The 17,409-nt window shown below is 36.0% G+C and overlaps 1 long non-coding RNA gene across 2 annotated transcripts; it reads right to left on the bottom strand.

Moving 5' to 3' along the window:
- Window positions 1-762: 762 nt before the first annotated feature.
- LOC146442035 (uncharacterized) lies at window positions 763-15,954 on the bottom strand. 2 transcript variants are annotated; one of them, XR_014850122.1, is made up of 4 exons: window positions 14,405-15,954; window positions 9,456-11,712; window positions 6,499-6,614; window positions 763-5,994 (listed from the first exon to the last, which is right to left on the bottom strand). It is a non-coding gene; the product is annotated as an uncharacterized LOC146442035 (long non-coding RNA). The 2 variants fall into 2 exon arrangements; XR_014850121.1 differs by having other exon boundaries at window positions 6,499-11,712.
- Window positions 15,955-17,409: the final 1,455 nt, after the last annotated feature.

The raw sequence follows: 17,409 nt of genomic DNA, 5'->3' as shown, positions 1-17,409 counted from the left end.
ATTGCATTGGGTGTTGTGTACAGATATGTGGGCAGAGCATGGAAAGAAGATAGTGCTGCTCTCTTTGTTGGTTTTTCACCTGGATTTTTTAGATTTGAAGATATCCTGCGTGCATATTATATGCGTGCAATCTTTTTGTCAGACAGACACAGATCCTTCAGACACTTGCAGAGGCCCAGAATTAGCTCAGGATCAATTCAGAGTCCCCATATTTGCCACACTCCTGCAACAAGAGTACACCAGGGTGGGCCAAACAGGGGCATGCAGCCCCACAGAGCTGAGGAATTATGTGTAAGGATGCTTGGGCTTACACTGGGTTTATGCTCTTCAGTCTCCTGCTGTGTGAGCTCCAGAGTGATTTTTAAGGGCTGCTTCATGGAAATTGTGTTGTCATGGCTGGAGTCAAGGTATGCAGCACTCATCTGTTCGAAGAAACAATGAGGGAGAAATCTCTAGTAGATGAAGCCCTTGAGAGAGTTTCTTTTGACTCTTCATAGGCTTTTTAGAACTGAAAAATCTACCTTAATTGGAATTTAAAGACATGATATGGTAGGAATAGCTGATGACACTTGATAGTTGAACCTGAATCAAAAGGACAAAACAAGTAACTTATAGCAAATATTTCAAAACAGGGCACTTAAATAGGTTTAAATGTTTTCTCTTAACCCCTCAGCTCTTTAGATCATTATTCATAATTCATAAATAATATGTAATGCCCACTGAAAAACATATGAAAAATGTGCTTTTCCATGGAGTTGCATAAGCTAATGTACTTTTACATCCAAGTAGGTTCCTAGAGTTAATAAAACATTGCAGAATGCCCTTTAGTTACAAACATATAGATCAAAAGAGAAAACAAATGAGTTTATTCATTTTCAAGACAGCTGTGGGCAAAAAGATCATACACATCTGAGGGTAGTCCTACTTTCTTGATCCCATGTTGAAACTAACTTTTAAACTAGGAAAAAGTAACTTAGTAATAATAGCTATACTCTTTTTAAAAATCCATTTTTATTTTAAGCCAGCCAGTAAATTTCTGACAGGTAGTGTAAACATGGAAAATTGTTCTGTAAACTCAGAAATAGCCACCCTAATAGAGTACAGTCATCACCTACAACTTATATCAGACTTCATTTGACAAAACTCACTTTCAAAAGGTTTAAACAATCATTACAACCTCAGCGAGGTACTGACAAAAAGGTAAATAAAAAAAAAAACAAACCAGAAAACATTTCCACTGTGGATTACTTCATAAATGCTGTCAGTCCACTATGTATTGTATGTTCTTCAGAGATTATGACTCATCCATGACATTTCTGAGACAGCCCATTGCAGTTGCAGTATTATGGCTTTAAATGTAATATCGGACATCACCATGAGAAAAGAATACCCCCAGGAGTCGAGGACAGAAGGTAATACAGTGGCTCTTTCAGTGGTGTGGGAGACATGGCAAACTGCTGCATAGCTGAACAGTTCCCCTTTGTTCTCTGTTCAGCTATGGATCCGATTTCTCTGAATTGGGCTTATTACAATAAATATAGATGCACAACATGATTATTTATGGGAAGAAAACAGACAAAAGAGGTTGAGTTGCTGGTACCTAAAACCTCATTTTCTGAGCTTCTCCCCTTGAGGCCCTTTTCATTTGTTGCACCATTGTATTCTTATTGTTGCTCAATGATACAAGCCTAAGCTGTTCATCAATTTACCCACTCCCCCAATCTCTTTCTCTCTCATGTGTGCTTCCTCTCTCTTCCCATGTTAATAGTTCCCCTGAAATCCTATCACTTTGCTGGAGGATTGATGTAAGTCTCCAGCAATTAACATAATTACAAGCCTGATTATCTTCTAATTGCATTATGAGTATTTGGTTATTCACTACACAAATTAGAGAAAATTAAAGAGGAGCAAGATCCTGTGGTGTGGGCGGTATGCTTTCTAAACTGTTATGATCATCTGAATGCTGTGAGATAACAAGAAGGTGAATACGTTTTATATTCCTATTGGTTCACAGTTGTTCTTGTCATTGTCATTATTTCTTTTTTTTCTTTCAACTGTGTTTCATGTTACTGAAAGATGCAGTCCAACTTAATTTGTTTGGGTGAGTTTACTGACAACAAACAGTAAACTACAGTAAATGCCATATTTTTCTATATAGATTTGGCAGAGTAAAATGATAGAAATCCAAACAAAAGGTACCCAGTTGATAGGCTTCTCTACAACTGAGAAACATCAATTATTCAAATACATAATTAAGGGATACTGTTTGTGGTGACAGGGGAACATAACAATAAAAACCATCAGGAATTGTAGTTTCTCGTCTGTCTCTTCTAGTGTTTTTGAGGTTATTGCATTATTAGTTAAATAATCAGTGATAAATATAAATAGTGACTAATTGCTAGAGGGCAGTTTTCTGCTGTAATAGGACTTTGATGTGGCATAACCATTACAGGATTGAAGTCACCACTGCCAGCAATGAAAAGGGGTGCTTGAAATGAACAGAAAGGAAATTCATTGAGAGAAAATTACATACCTGGATATATTTTAAGATTATATTTTTTAAAGAAAATAACTGGAGTTTGATCAAAACATGGAGAGAAAAACTTATGACAGGGAAAATGAGCAGACTTAATCAAAAGGTCGTAGCTTTTGCTGTTGTTGGGGTTGAAGATTGTGAATGCTGCTGGAAAACCAGCCACCTCATGCCTTGTGCAGGACTAACCACCCTGTTACACACACAAAACCAGTGAGGTAGGAGGTGGAGAGGTCTGTTCAAACCAGCTGAACTCCCCTGAGCAGTGCTTTGAGCACCATGTGCTGACTTCCACCCTAAGTACCTGCCAACTCTTCCTGTGTTTTGGGGTAACTCAGTACCTGTCTGGTTATGAGCCAAATCCTGAAGATGTGTTGTTAATAGAAGTTAACTCAGCAATGCTCAAAACTGCTGTCTCTGAATGAATTTACAGGATACAGCAATGTTCTAATATCAGTGAATATAACTTTGTCTTCTGTACCAAGGGACCTGTAGTGCCCTCTTGGTCCAAAGATTCCCAGATAGTGCAAATGGTACCCAGACACAAGGGAGTAAATGGATGACATTTGCTTATTTCAAAAGGTTCAGCACACAGTCTTTGGTCAGGAATTTTGCCTTCTGACCTGGGAACTGCAGAGTGTGGAATTCAAATATGTGACCTGAGGCTTTGTAGCTGCGAAGTGTTCACCATGAAAACATATTTCCATTCACATTATTTCCTTGAACTTACCTGGTGCATTCAGCTGGGTTCCCCTCTCAGTTTGGCTGGAGAATTAGAAGCTAATGAACATAACTTTCTCAACCAAGCAAAATGTATACTGCAAAACTCACTGCTATTTGCATGCAAAGAGAAAATACAGCTTTGATCTATTCCCTGTATCTCCTTACACATCACCATATGATTTGCTGTCCAGAATATTACCAAAGACCTTCCATCAAAAAACCCACTGATGACTCCCTGTCTGCAAATATCTCCTATTGCTTAGCCAGTAGTTGCAAAACTAGAAGCATTGATCCTAAATAGGGCAGGTCTCACTGTCTTATTCAATCTGTCTTATTTGAACTTCTCTATTCATGCTTCCTTAGGATGGGCAGGAAAAGAATGCCCTTTTCCCACATCTTCTATGATATGAAAGTATGTCTTTCTTTGTAGAGCTTTTAAGGTCCATAACTCCTGGACATTTACTGATGAAAAAGTTTGGCCATTATTAAAACATTAATCTAAGACAAATTTAAAGGGGGAAAGTGAGAACGTTCCTAATTATCTATCATTCTATGACAATCATAAAAAAAATCCCTCATAAACAGAAGAATTTTCTTAAAAACAAAAATATACATATTTTAATTTGGTGCTGCCAAATGTGTACAGAAAACTCTGGGAATCAACCACCATTGCTTCATCTGATCCATCCAGACAAAAGTTAAAGAGAGAAGCCATACACCATATACGTCCTTAACAGATAATTTAAAAGTATTTTTCAAGTGGGTTTAAAATAGATTCAACATCATATTGAATTTTTTCGAGCAGGTAAAATTTCATGTAGCTTTTTAAAGCTGTATAACTTTAATAGCCATAGACAGTGGGCCAAATTCAGCTTTAATGTAAAACACACTGAATTTAATGAAAAGCTTCATTGAATTTACTGGCAATTTGCCCAGTTGCCACGGAATTCAGTTTTGCACCGTCTTTCACTTTCCTCCCACTGCTTCTCAAAGCTGTCATATGTATGTAGTCTAGAAGTTTTCAGAAGTCCAGGACTGGTAGTGAAAGTGGATTTAATAGTCTAATATTAAAGCGCTCATGGAGAAAAGCCACCCTGCAATTTTGTCAGGGAAAGTAAACAACAGATCACCATTTTCACTGCTGCCTTTATAAAAGACCATTTTAAAAATTCTACAAATACTTTGCTCTGAATGGCATCCCTGAAATTTAAACTGAAGCCTGGACTCCCTAGTGAAAGAATGAATTAGAAGGAAATAAATGAGGATTTTTTTTTTTCTTTTGCACTAGCACTTGACAGTCTCACTTTTACAAGAAATTCTGGGCATCTCATTATGGACGGAAGACACAAACATTTCCTTTAAGAAGTCCTGTGCAGTACATACATAAAATTTCCACAGCAGAGTGACTCTGAGACCCAAATAAATTGTCCATATGTGTTCTTTACAAGTTATGCAAGCAATTTCTAGGAGACAATACTCATGACAGGACACTCCAGAGCCATTTCAGATTGTTTTAAAACAGAAAACAGTACATGACTTAGGAGGCAGATTGTGATACCATGCCCCAGCTATCCTCAAATTTGAACTGTTATCTTCCTTTCTGATGTAAAACTCCTCCACCACAGTGAAAAGAAAACAAAATATTGTTTCCCTGCTTCATTACTTTAGTAAGAAGGATTGACGACATGCTTAGCTGGCAGGAAAAAATAATTTGTTTCACTGTCATCTTATTTGCTCACCTGCTGCAGGGTAAATAAAAGCTACGTCACTTTTTATTTATTTAGCTTTTGCAAGACACCCATACTGAAATAGATGGCATTATCTATTATATACAACCACTCTATTATACTGATCACAGAAAATAAAAACAGTGCAAGACCATCTATAACGAACGTCACCCTTAATAGTTAATACCTGGCGAATGCCTTATTTTTTTTTCACTCACCACTTTTCCAATTTATAATGTATTTAAAAAATATCAGTCATTTAACTTATTTCATGTTCAAAATGTGCCAGGAAATTAAACAGTCCGCATGTAGGAGTTTTCAGTGTCTGGCTTTTATCTGTTATCACAGATCTATTAGTATTAACTAGTAACATCTTTTTGTCATAACAGTATGAAAAAATTTAACTGATAAATATATTTGAAAATGCAGTTAAGAGCTGATTCCCACGTTAATTTCTCAGAGAAATTTCCCACTGGGGCGTGGCTAAAAGCAGAGAAAGTGAGTTGGGATTGTACAGAGATTACTATGCATTAGCGTAAAGCGTATCTTTTCCTGTGAAGTGAAGAATGGTGTTAGCTCCACACTCAAAATGAGAGTATAAATTTGACTCAACAAAGCAGCCTGCTTGCAGGAGCTTGCTTCACTCTCTCATTTCATAGCACAAATAAAATGCTTTTTTATCCTGCCTTTGCAAATAGAGTCAAACATTCTAAATAAAGTAAAATCTTCTATCAAGGGGACAAGCAAAGAATTTATGTTTCGGGAGATTGCCTGATAATGAAATGAGATGCACGGTATGAAGTTATTATGGCAAACTCATACAAGGTCACAAAAGTGAATGTAGTGAGGGTTTGTCTTCATTTTTTTTTCTTTCATTTTGTCTTCAGCCCATGCAGCCCTGAGCTCTTCGCTGTCACTTTGTTGGATTAGCAATTGGCTCCGACATTGGGCTGCCCGCTGCATGAGCAGACCAGCCACAGCTTGTTTGGTGGGGTGTGCTTTTCCAGAAGTCTGTAGGAAGAATTGAATTCATACCCTTCTTAGCCATAACAAGAAGTTGTCACCATCTCCACAGATTACAAACATGGGCAACATTTCTCCCTCTGCCATGTGAATTCTGCACCATCACGTTTCTTATGGTAAATAAGGAGGTTGCTAACTGTTGCAGTGTTTGACTATTGAAATATTGCTATTTCAAGAATGCATTAATATCTTTCAAATGTCTTTTTTTTACTTGCAAATCCTTGTTACTTTTAAATTCATCAGAACTCTGATTTTGGAAATATGCAAAATTTTTCTGAGAACATGAACATAATTTTCTCCCCTTGAGTTCCCATGTGGCTATGCTAGAACAGGTCTGAGGCTCTATCTTTCAAATGGTCAATTACATATTTAAAACAATGGGACCACATTTGGTGGGGGAAACTGAAACTACCAGCAAGAGGGAGGGCATTCACATAAGTGGAAAATCCAGGTTCAAGCCTCTTGTGTAAAACAGACAGAAGACAAACTGACCTTTGTTCCCTCTTGGTTCACAGACATCCATTGGCTGGTTGTCTATGTCAGGTTTTATTCAGGCTTAACCAGAAAATCCTTCTTGAAACTGAAGTTCTGCTAAAACTGGTATATTTCTGGGAAAAGAAAAAAAAGCCTTCTCATTTCATCTCACCAACATTTTCACTGAGAGATTCTGACACAGTTCTCATGGTAAAAAGGTATTTTTAAAATTTTATTATGATTCAGTAGTGCTAAATTTATGTACAGTACATTACGTTCTGTGTTTACTTAATCTCAGAAGATATAAACAGTAATATATGGAACAGTTATGCACAGTGGGAAGACTTTATGTATACATTTGATATATTAACCTGCTATTGTTGTATGTTTATGGAACAGCAGTGGAAAAATATAAAATACTATAACACTTGATCTTTGATAACATTATTATGCTAATAGATCACATTTTTTGTCTTCTGAAGAGATTTTTCCTTTTCACTGTAAAAAATCACCACCTCCCATTATTTTTTCAACAGTGTTCTATACTCATTGGCCAATAGCAGATTCTTTATTTTTCACACAGTTCTGGGGCCAAAAAGACAAGAAACATTCTGAGCTAGACTTGACATCACGCTGGACCACAATTATATGCACAATGTGAAGAAATACCAGCATCCTCAGCTTCTACCAGCCACGTTTGAATGTTGACTTTGCTGTATTTTGCAGCTCTGGACCAGTAGCCACGACTTTGGTCTCCACTTTCAAGCTAAACCAAAAATGTCGAAAGCTGTCTCCAATGTTTCTGTTGGATAAGTATATAAGCTTGCTTTCAATACTTTTTAAGAAACATTGGATTTTATTATGCCACAGTTCTGGACTTGCTGTGGTCTTTCAAGCTAAGAGTAGAGGACAAAAATAGACAAATTAAAGAGCTAGTCCAAAATATTCTGGCAGGACATCCTTGCACAAGAGAACATGGAGTTAAAGTGAGAATTTGATGTTTTCCTCACATTCATAATGTCTTCTTTTGTCAGCAGCTGAAAATCTGGTCAGCTGTCTCCAGAGCAGTTCTCTTGGAGCACATTTACAGAAACCACCAATGAGCTAATAACAGCTGGGAAATATCCTGGCACCCACATTTTATCTCAGGACTGCAGCAGGTGGTAGTCACTGTTGTGCCATAATTTTCCTCTGTTTTCTAGAAAGGGTTTCTTCAGCAATCGGTGCAGAATTCAACTTTAGCTTCAGTAGTTCTGAGCTGAAATTTATTTTTCTCTGTTCACTGCTATTAACAAGAAATTTCCTATAGACTCAAAAATGTGTCTTGCATTAATGTTCATTCTAAACCATTTAAGGCATCTTATTGGTCCACATTTTCCTCATCTCCAGCATCTGGTTGAAATAAGAAAAAGCTTGAGCAAAGAACTAAGAACACCTCTAAAATGCTTTCTAAATTTGAGTTACTTTAACATAAAGAATGGCTGCAACTGTTTTCATAAGTTTAATTTTTCTGCTTTTTGTTTGTTTTCATGCTGCTTACAGCATCTTTTTGGGTAATTTTGTTGATTTTTGTCACCTTAGTTGAAGATGTTCAGAGATGCTGAAACCCTGCAGAAGAGGCTTATGTAACCATGGCTGGCTGACTCTTCACAGCTTGGTGAAGGAAGCATAAATAGGTCTCACTTTGTGAGATTCTTTTTTTCCATTCCACCACTTCAGTGGACAAACTTTCTTGCTGAGACACACTTGATAGATACTGCAAGAGATTAGATGAGCTCATGGAGGTTAAGGCTACCAGAAGCAACTGGCGAGTATATGTGGGCATATAAAATGAAAGACCATGCTGTACTCACACTGTTGGCTGTAATCTACTTGTACTCTCCATGGGTTATTTTCAGAGACAAGAGGAAGTGTGTTCCAGTATAGGAATTCTTAAAAACTGTATTTAATATCCAGAAATTTCCCTTCTGTATTTTCAAATCAGCCAGCAAACTTTCTGTCTTACTAATTAGGTCAGTATTCTTCTAAAGGGCATCAGTTTGCTTCACTTTCAAATTTACTTATGGAGAATTACCTAATGCAACTGCTCTAGCACATTTAGGTCCCTGTTCTCCGTATTTTCTTTCAAGTTATTTTGATAAATGGACATACAGTTGGTTTCCTAACCACAGTATATGATTTTACAGAACATCTTTGAGATACAGACCAAGAGTTTTCACATATGGTACAGTTCAAATGAAAAACACTGCATATAGTTCATTTATCTTTTGGAGAACATAACTTAGTGGAACGCTGGGCTACAACAATACAATGTTATATGGAAAAACAAGTCATTAGCCCAACTTATACCTACCCCACCATGATAAAACACAACCTTGTAACAAGAACAAAAACCTCATGAATTTAAGATAACTGACAAAAGCCAGTGATAATGATTCCCATTTCTTTTTTTCCCCTCTAAATCTCAAGACAATTTTAAAACTGTATTGCTACTTTCTTCTAGGTACTATAGTCCTAAGGGAAACTTTAATAATGTAATTGAAAAAGTAAATAAATAAAAAGGTGAAATGTACCCTCCACCACCATACACTCATTCTTATGCCCTTCCTCCCCCTTTAAGTCAATCTTTCATTATACTGACTAAATTCACTTGAGTCCGTATTTCACTCTGATGTCTTTAGAGCATCTATCTTTTCTCCTCTCACCAAAAACTGGGTTTGTCACAAGTCTTTATTTTTAAAATCCACCAGTTTGCCTCATTTACCATAGTAATATGATGGAAAAAAATAATATTAATATTTTAATAATTATTATTAAATTAATTATTTTATTATACCATCCCTGCTGATCATCCACTTTAACAGGTGTGACAAAGAACTGCTGTAATGAAATATGTGAACATAGTGACTAAGAACGAGGCTTTATGACATGGCATAGTCACTAATTTGTCTAGCAGAAATAGCATTGGAGTGTACCTTGTGTCTTTCCCGTTTCATTCGAGATAACCACGATGGTTTTGTTAACACAAGACCTTAGGCTTCTCAAATGGCTCCTAGTCCATTACATTTGGAAGCACTTCCTAAATAGGGTATGAAGTCATATATTCATTTTTTACAAAGACACAAATGGGGAGCAAACAATGACAGCTGAACTTAACACTACTCAACATTTAAATTTAGCTGGGGAATTTCCATCCGAAATTTAAAAAATATCTTCTTAAACACTCATATATATTGAAGATGCATATTATACATGAAGTATTTTATTATTAACCTTGTCTGACATCTAGTAAACACTTCAGCAAAGCTCTTTTGGTCTCTACTTCATTGATTTTAATGGAAACCAGAGACCTATTCTGTAAAGTACATATAGAAGGCCATATACCACAATGCAAGTAATTTGGCATACATCCATAAGTCTTGAAAGGAGAGGCACTTAGAAGTGTGAATGTGAATTGCTTTGCAATCTGCAGTGTGGTAATATAGCTGTCAACCATATTTCATGTTGTGCAGGACTATGGATAGAAAGCATCTCTGAAAGACATGATTTTTAACTAGCAGAGACTGAATGACTGACATCCAAATACCACTTTTTTTTTTCTACTGGGGTCTAAAAAGCCCTATGAAGAAGTGCAGTAAAGAAGACTACCTTTCAAAGAATAACTTACCTACATGCAGTTGAAATATGAAAAATCTTTCTATAGAGTGTGCATGCAATATTAAAGAAAGAGAAGATCAATGTACTTGCATACAGCCAGAAATGTGAAAGTTGGTGGTTTTGGAATGGAGGGGCTGTGACTCCCTAAAAGGTTTCAATTCCTTCTGAGTTTGCACTCTTGAATTTTGCTTTGGGTTATGGGGTGAAAAAAATTATATTCAAAACAATACCTATCAAGCTACCAAGATGCTCCTTTTTACAAGATGAAATAATTAAAAAACACTTAGTCTTGGCAGCATTGCTACCTGAAATTATCTGTTTTATAATATTCTCTGGCTATTTAGCATCACTGAAAAGTTTACAGATTTTGGCATATCTCAGCTATCTGAGTTCTAGTTTTGCACCAGATCATGAACACATGAGAGTCTCCACTTGCTTCTGCTTTCATTATGAGCATTTCCTCACCATTTATACATGGCCGTCTAAATCGGGCAGTAGTGGCTGAATCAATGCATTACAGTAATCTGTAATGCACTTACATTCATCTAAAAAAAAGATGAATTTTACTTCTTTAGCAAAATAACATGGTTTTCTTTATTTATTTGCTCAACTGGTAATCTCACTTTCAACTACCCTGTGATGTGTAACGTGTTCTGAGCAAGCCACCAGATTTCTCTATGGTGCAGTTTCTTCCTATTCTGTAATATCAGGATAGCATTTACTTACGTCTGTTAAAGTTGCTAGGACAATTTAGGACAAATTACTTACAAACAATTATTACTTTAATGTTCTTACCACTGTATTAACCATATAAAGGAAAAAGGGTATAACATTCACAGAAGAAGCATTTTCAAATGAAACAGGTTTTAAGCATTCAGATTCTGGAATGAGGGGAAGGTTTGAGATATAAACCCAGTAATATTGCATTGCATGCAATATTGCTGCTTAGATGGAATTAATCTTTCAAAAACCTCTTCACCTCTAGAAGACTTGGAATTTAATAACCAGTTCAATTTGGTCTAACTCAGGATGTAATCCAAATAACTTTTCTCAAGAAATTATAAAGAACATAGCCTGCGTGATTAGTATCCTGTAGCTTCTGCTACACACTCAGTACATGTTTTATTTTATATCTCCCTCCTTTTCAGAACTCAATTATAAATTTAAAAAAAAAAAGTTTCAGATTGTCAGGAAGGAAACCAAAGCATTTGATAGTGGATAAAGCCAGGGTCAGTGTCTGATTTGCTGGCACTTTCCCAGGCACAAGACATGTTTTCCCCTGGGGTCATCAGGTCCAGGCAAGCTGCATTCTTTCTGCCAGGCACTTTGTAATGTGCAATGAACAGTGTCATTTATTTTCATTTCCTCATACTTAATTGCATGCTTCTTGCTTCCAATATTAAGTCAGAAGGCAGGTGGTAGAAGCAGTAAACTAAACTACTACTAGCTGTCGGAGTTACGGACCATGCTACTCTCCTTTTGAAACAACATGATTGTTTACAATTCAGCAGAAACTGCTGAACTGGAAAAACACTTGCTTCCATTGCACATTCAATAGAGATTTTTTCTTTTATTCTTAAAAAAAGAAAACAAAAAAATGCTTAGCATACACAGGCTATTTACATTTATCAACACTTTATCACAGTAGTAGGAAGCAATATAAGAATTACTGGTTTTTGTAAATGCACCAGAAATATTTTTAAGGTGTAGAGGGATGGCTGCTTTAACCAGTAATGATACTTTTGGAATTAATAAATTCAGTAGTAAGCTAGTTAAAAATTTTATGATCATGCCGGAGTACAGATATAAGACATTTATTAGGTACGCAAAACTTACGGCTATAGTATTTGGAATTAAATTATTTCATTGGTTGCAGAATCTAGCATTTATTTAATTTCCCCCTATTAATGAACAAAATAAAGTTTTATCAAAGACCTTCCTGATGCACCTGGGCTTTATTTCTGATGTATTTTACAGATGGATATGTCACCTATAGAGACAAGTCAGATTTACTGGCATATTTATGCCATTTATGCAACAGTTGCGTTCATAGGTAGCCCCATATAAGGCGCAGGAACTTTTTCAGGTAGTAATTTTTCCCACAGATTTGCATTATTGTTGAAATATTCTGCCTAAACAGATACTGGAAATTACTCTATATTGCTGTTAAAAAATGTCAAAGGGGAAAAACTAGAGTAACAATAAACACATTTTTGATCCTTTGAAAAATTTCAGTTCTCACTCCAGTGATTGCTAGCTCTACACAACTGTTTTTATAAGGAAAAAAAAGGTGCCAACTATTCCTTCTGAAATTATCTAACAATGCTAAGTCCTAAATACAGTATTTCTACAAATACCTGCTTATTTGCATAATAATATGTACTCGTAACATAACCAGCAAAAAAATCACTGTATCAGAACACACACTCCATTTTAGTTTGTAAGTTTCCTATGTACATGTCCTTGTATGCTAATTAATAGCTCTAATAGTATACAATTTCCTCTTTATCATAAATATAATGCTGTTCACTTTCTGTAATACCCTACTAAAAGATTACTGACGCTGTTATTACAAGATCGCATATTTCAGCTGCAAGATAGACAAATACAGGCAAGTTCAGGCTGAATCCTGCAAAATTTTTCATACAAAATTCTACATGGAAGCCTTTACTTCCTTGGCACTACACCCACTTGAAGTCAAGCAAATGAAGAATTGCTTTGCTTGCCCAATAAAATGGAGTTGTGAAGCTCCGTATTAGGAGGAATGAGACATCCCATTTAGAAATACCAGCAACATCACAGCAGGCATACTTTATTAAATGAAAATCCAGTCCTAACCTCTTGTGTCAGAAAAAAAAGATATAAGCAGGTGTGCAAAAATTAAGCTACATTTTAACTATTCCCACTACCAGCAATTCTTGACTAAATTTATTTTAATAAGTAATTCTTTTCCTTCATAAAATCCTATGGTGCATCCAGACCACTCTAAACAAACTGAAAACCCAATTACTAAGAAATGAGTGGGCAAAAGTTTAATATTTTGAAAGCTACTGAACTGTCTAGAGCATCAAATTTTGATTTTCTTGTATGACTTATCTTTTAATATATTTAATTTTATTTGTTTTCAGTGTACCTCAGGTTTGCAGACATAGTTTCTTAAGGTACTCAGGAACCTCATTAGATTTTAGAGCATTCATGTAGCCCCATTAAAATCAATAGAAGTTAAACATCTGAAAATCCCAATCAGTCTTTTTTCTTTCCATTCTTTAGCACTAAAACCTTGTAGGAAATATGATCTTTAAAGCCAGAGTTTTAATCTCATTAAAACATCTATTTCCTAAGTGACAGGCTAATTTGTTCTGCCTTACAATCACTGGTAAAGGACCAAGAAAACCAGAGGTGGGGTGAGCAATTTGGAGTTGACCATCACTTTCCATATCCAATCAGAAAAATTTATGTGCTTTACCTAGGCACCTGAAATTAGGTGAGATGCATCAGACCTTAAAGACTAAAAGCAGGTTCTTTTGGATCTATCTTCAAAATATGGAAGACCTTTTTCCCCTCACTCTGTCCAATACTGTTTGCTCCAACTCCCAGCCTTTCTCTTGTGATCTGTATTTTAAAACAAAGTAAAGACTAACCCAGAAAAAAAAAAAGAGGGGGGGGGGAATCCCAACAGACTATAAGGAAAGCTTTTAAATTCTGAAGAAGAAAGGGTTTAAGACATTCCTCTGCCCCCAGGTTTCCCTGTTGCCAAGTTCTCAATAACAGTACTTCTGAATCATTTTGCATTACCAAAGTCTACCCACATACTGAAAAATGAGCCTAAGGAGCAATTTCAGTCTTTCCCTACTCCAGTAACAACTTAATGCCTGTTTATTAAGTTATTAATAAACTTAATAAACAGTTTAATAACTTTTTGAATATTAAAAAAATTCCTTTTTTTTGGGGGGGGGGCAGTGGGGAGTGGACTGTCTAAGACTTAATAGAATTTACGGCATCCAGCTTAGCTAGCAAAATTTCTTAGTAAGTTGTGGGGAGATCTAGGAATGGCACAGGACAGAAATTACCTAGGAAAGTCAGTACACTTAGAAGAAACTGGAAATATCAAAGGGAAGGGACTATCCAAAGTCTTTAATCTACACAGTTATGTTACATTTAGCATGCATAGGGGAGCATACCTCCATGCACCTAAGAGTCACAACATACAGTCTTAAAAGCACTGTTTTCATAATCCAAAGGGCAATGATTCTTTTGCACCACATACCTCACACACTCTTTCCTCTCAAAGACAGCCAGACGCAGAAGTATTTTGCAGCTCCTGTCCTGCCAAAAATTTTCATTAGGAGAGACAGAGAAAGTAAGATGGTAGCAAGGTGAGCAATGAGGATTACAGCCTCCAGCAGGAGAGACCCAGGATCCATCACTTGATTAAAAAAATAAAACACAGGAAATTTTTCAAAATTAAATACCTTATACCCAAAAGACAACTAAGTCTCCCTTTCTGTAAGAGAAGGCCCAAGTTACTACGCCCTTAGCAGTGCCTTATCCCTGGACATTCAGGAAACTCTTAGTCTGGGAACTTTTTGAAGTGGGAAGTCTGGAGGGCAAAACTTCCACACATATAATTGACAGACCACTAACAGCTACCAGTTAAGTTATATAGGTTAGTTGTGGAAAAGAATGCTTACTTTTGAATTCCAGTAGGGCTTGAACAGGATCTAAAAGACCATGCTGCTCTGCATGGTTAATACATGGTTAAAACTGCATTTCTCCTGGCAATATCCAAAAAGACATCTCTGTACTGCAGACATTGATAACGCAGGATGCAAAAGGTCTTGGCCTTATCCTGCAGCTGATCTGGGGTATTTTGAAATTAGGCGAGATAAGTACTTTCAGTACTAAGCATAAAAGTGCTCTGTAGAGTCCAGCCTGACATGTTTTTGGAAATTAAAGGTTTTTCCCAAAAGACTGAACTGTTTGTATTTTTAAAGTCAATCAGAATCATTGATTTTTGCAGACTCAGGACCAAAGTCCTCACTGAAAAAATCACACTGTTTAGAAAAATGATGATCTTCCAAAGATATCTTCATTGGACTTCAGCCAAGAAGACTGCTAAACATGACTACACACTAGAAGAGACAGGTTGGCCTGCCTGCAACATAGATTGTTTTGGGCTAACAGAACCAAACCATCCAAGATGCAAAATCCACTTCCTTATACCTTTGTGGACTCACCCCATGTTTTTTTTTTATTTCCTCCGTGGTACTGCATTTGGAAGCATCCAGAAGTGTTTGAGGGCTAGCTGTAACTAAAAGTATCTCAAACTTTAAAAGAGACATCTAATATTTATGCACAGAAATGCCTTTCATGTTGCTATTTGAAGCACATTCAGTGTGTAATCTTTCAAATCACTCATTCACAGGTCACGTCTATGTATCTATACATTCCCAAACTGCAGTGTTTGTTTTTCATCTATCCAGATGAATAACCCAAAAAATACCACTTATCCTTTGACATGATACATGACTCTGTGGGTATTTTATTGCTGAGATGCAAAACTCTGGAGAGTCATGAAATCATGCAATCTAATTAGTCTTTTAGATGGTGCAACATCATTCAGGGTGGAGATACTTTCCAAATAACAGTATCAGGATTGTCTTTTCCCTACCTTGTCCCCAAATTGTCTCCATAGACATAGATGTGCACAAATACACTGACATACACTATCCAAATGACTGTCCTGAATCAGATCATTTCTGCTTAGACAGACCATTGTTTTTTGCTGAATTTCATTTAGAAAGGCTTTTTGAGTTGTAGACAGAATCTTTACAGAATACACATTGATGAATACATGTTGAAAATGAAGAGAAAAATATTTGTAAGCTCTGTCAGTCCCCATACTCCATTTCAATTTCATTTTTTATAAAGGCTTTTGAAAGCAGTGGAGAATCTAGTTTGAACCTTTATTTTTATTTTAGTTTTCTCATGTCCAAATTATAAAAAGCAGATCCCAGTTCTTTGGGTACTGCAATTTAATTTACCTCCAAAGATGCATTTATTTTTTCTAGTTTTTGCTGTATAGTTGCTCATAGCTGAAATTGCTCAGTCATAATGAAAACACACTTACTGCATTCCAAATGCTTGCATAAGTGCATTCAGGGAACAGTTTCCTTTTATTTAAAGTTATCTGCAAGGAAAAATATTGGCAAAATACAGCATTCTTGAGAAAGTTTTCAGTAAAAGTTAAGCAAAATTTACATTCCAGGTGCCCATTCTATTGAGCTCTAATTTGACTAACTCTAGTGTAATGCTGATGTCTAATTTTGCTATCATTTCTGCTCAGGATTTTCCACCTCCTATGGAAGCTTACAAGAGCACCATGCAGTTTCATAAGAGAGCTGAATACGTTAACTTATCTTTAAATTTCTTACCCTTGCCCCAAGCAAATCAACTGCGAATTCGATAAAGTAACAGTTTTGTCATACTGTGATACAGAACACTTTTTAAGCAATTCACTCATTAGAAAAGAGTATGACTTCCTTAAGCTGCATTATTAGACCCAAATGTTTCATAAACTACAAAATGAGATGTTTCTTCTGTCTGGGATATTTAATTCTTAAATTTGCTCATTCTTTCATGCCTAAAAGAAAAACTAGGTTATTGCCCTCTCTGTCAGAAGTAACAATTTAAAAATAATTCCACCGTAGCAAAGGCACAAAAATCTTAAACATTGATGCACCTTCCGAAACTTTATCATGAAGTTCTCAATTTTCTTTTTTCTTTATTACCCCTAAACCCTTTTTTCAGTATTGTAATTTCATTTACTAGCAAAATATGTCTGCTGAATGCAAGCAACTACTTATTCTTTATCAATACCTTTGCAGCTAAATTATACTTATTAAAACACATATATTGTACAAAATTTGGATGAAGTATTTTTCTGCAATCTTTAAAGTTATATAACTCCAAAAGATAATGTCAGTAAATGAAACATACTTGGCTAATTAATACACACAATTAAAATAGTTGTCTTTTCTGTATATAATTGTCTTTTCATTCCCATTAAGACCCCTATTCAAAAAAGCACTTAAGAATATCCTGCTCTTTAATGTGCCTACTGTACTCTTGCAGGTATATGGCCAACCAAATATTTAAGGATGCACTTAGGGATGTGTTTAAGAGGTCTGCTGAAACCAGATGTTAGTCTAGAAGTGCATGCAAAGGAGCGCACTCATCCCCTTTGGATTGAAGAATCTGGTAAAATGCTTC

This window comes from Lichenostomus cassidix, chromosome 2 (genome assembly GCF_008360975.1).
Source record: "Lichenostomus cassidix isolate B80296 chromosome 2, HeHo_3.0, whole genome shotgun sequence".
Taxonomy (NCBI): domain Eukaryota; kingdom Metazoa; phylum Chordata; class Aves; order Passeriformes; family Meliphagidae; genus Lichenostomus; species Lichenostomus cassidix.
This window is presented reverse-complemented; position numbering and strand designations above follow the sequence as displayed.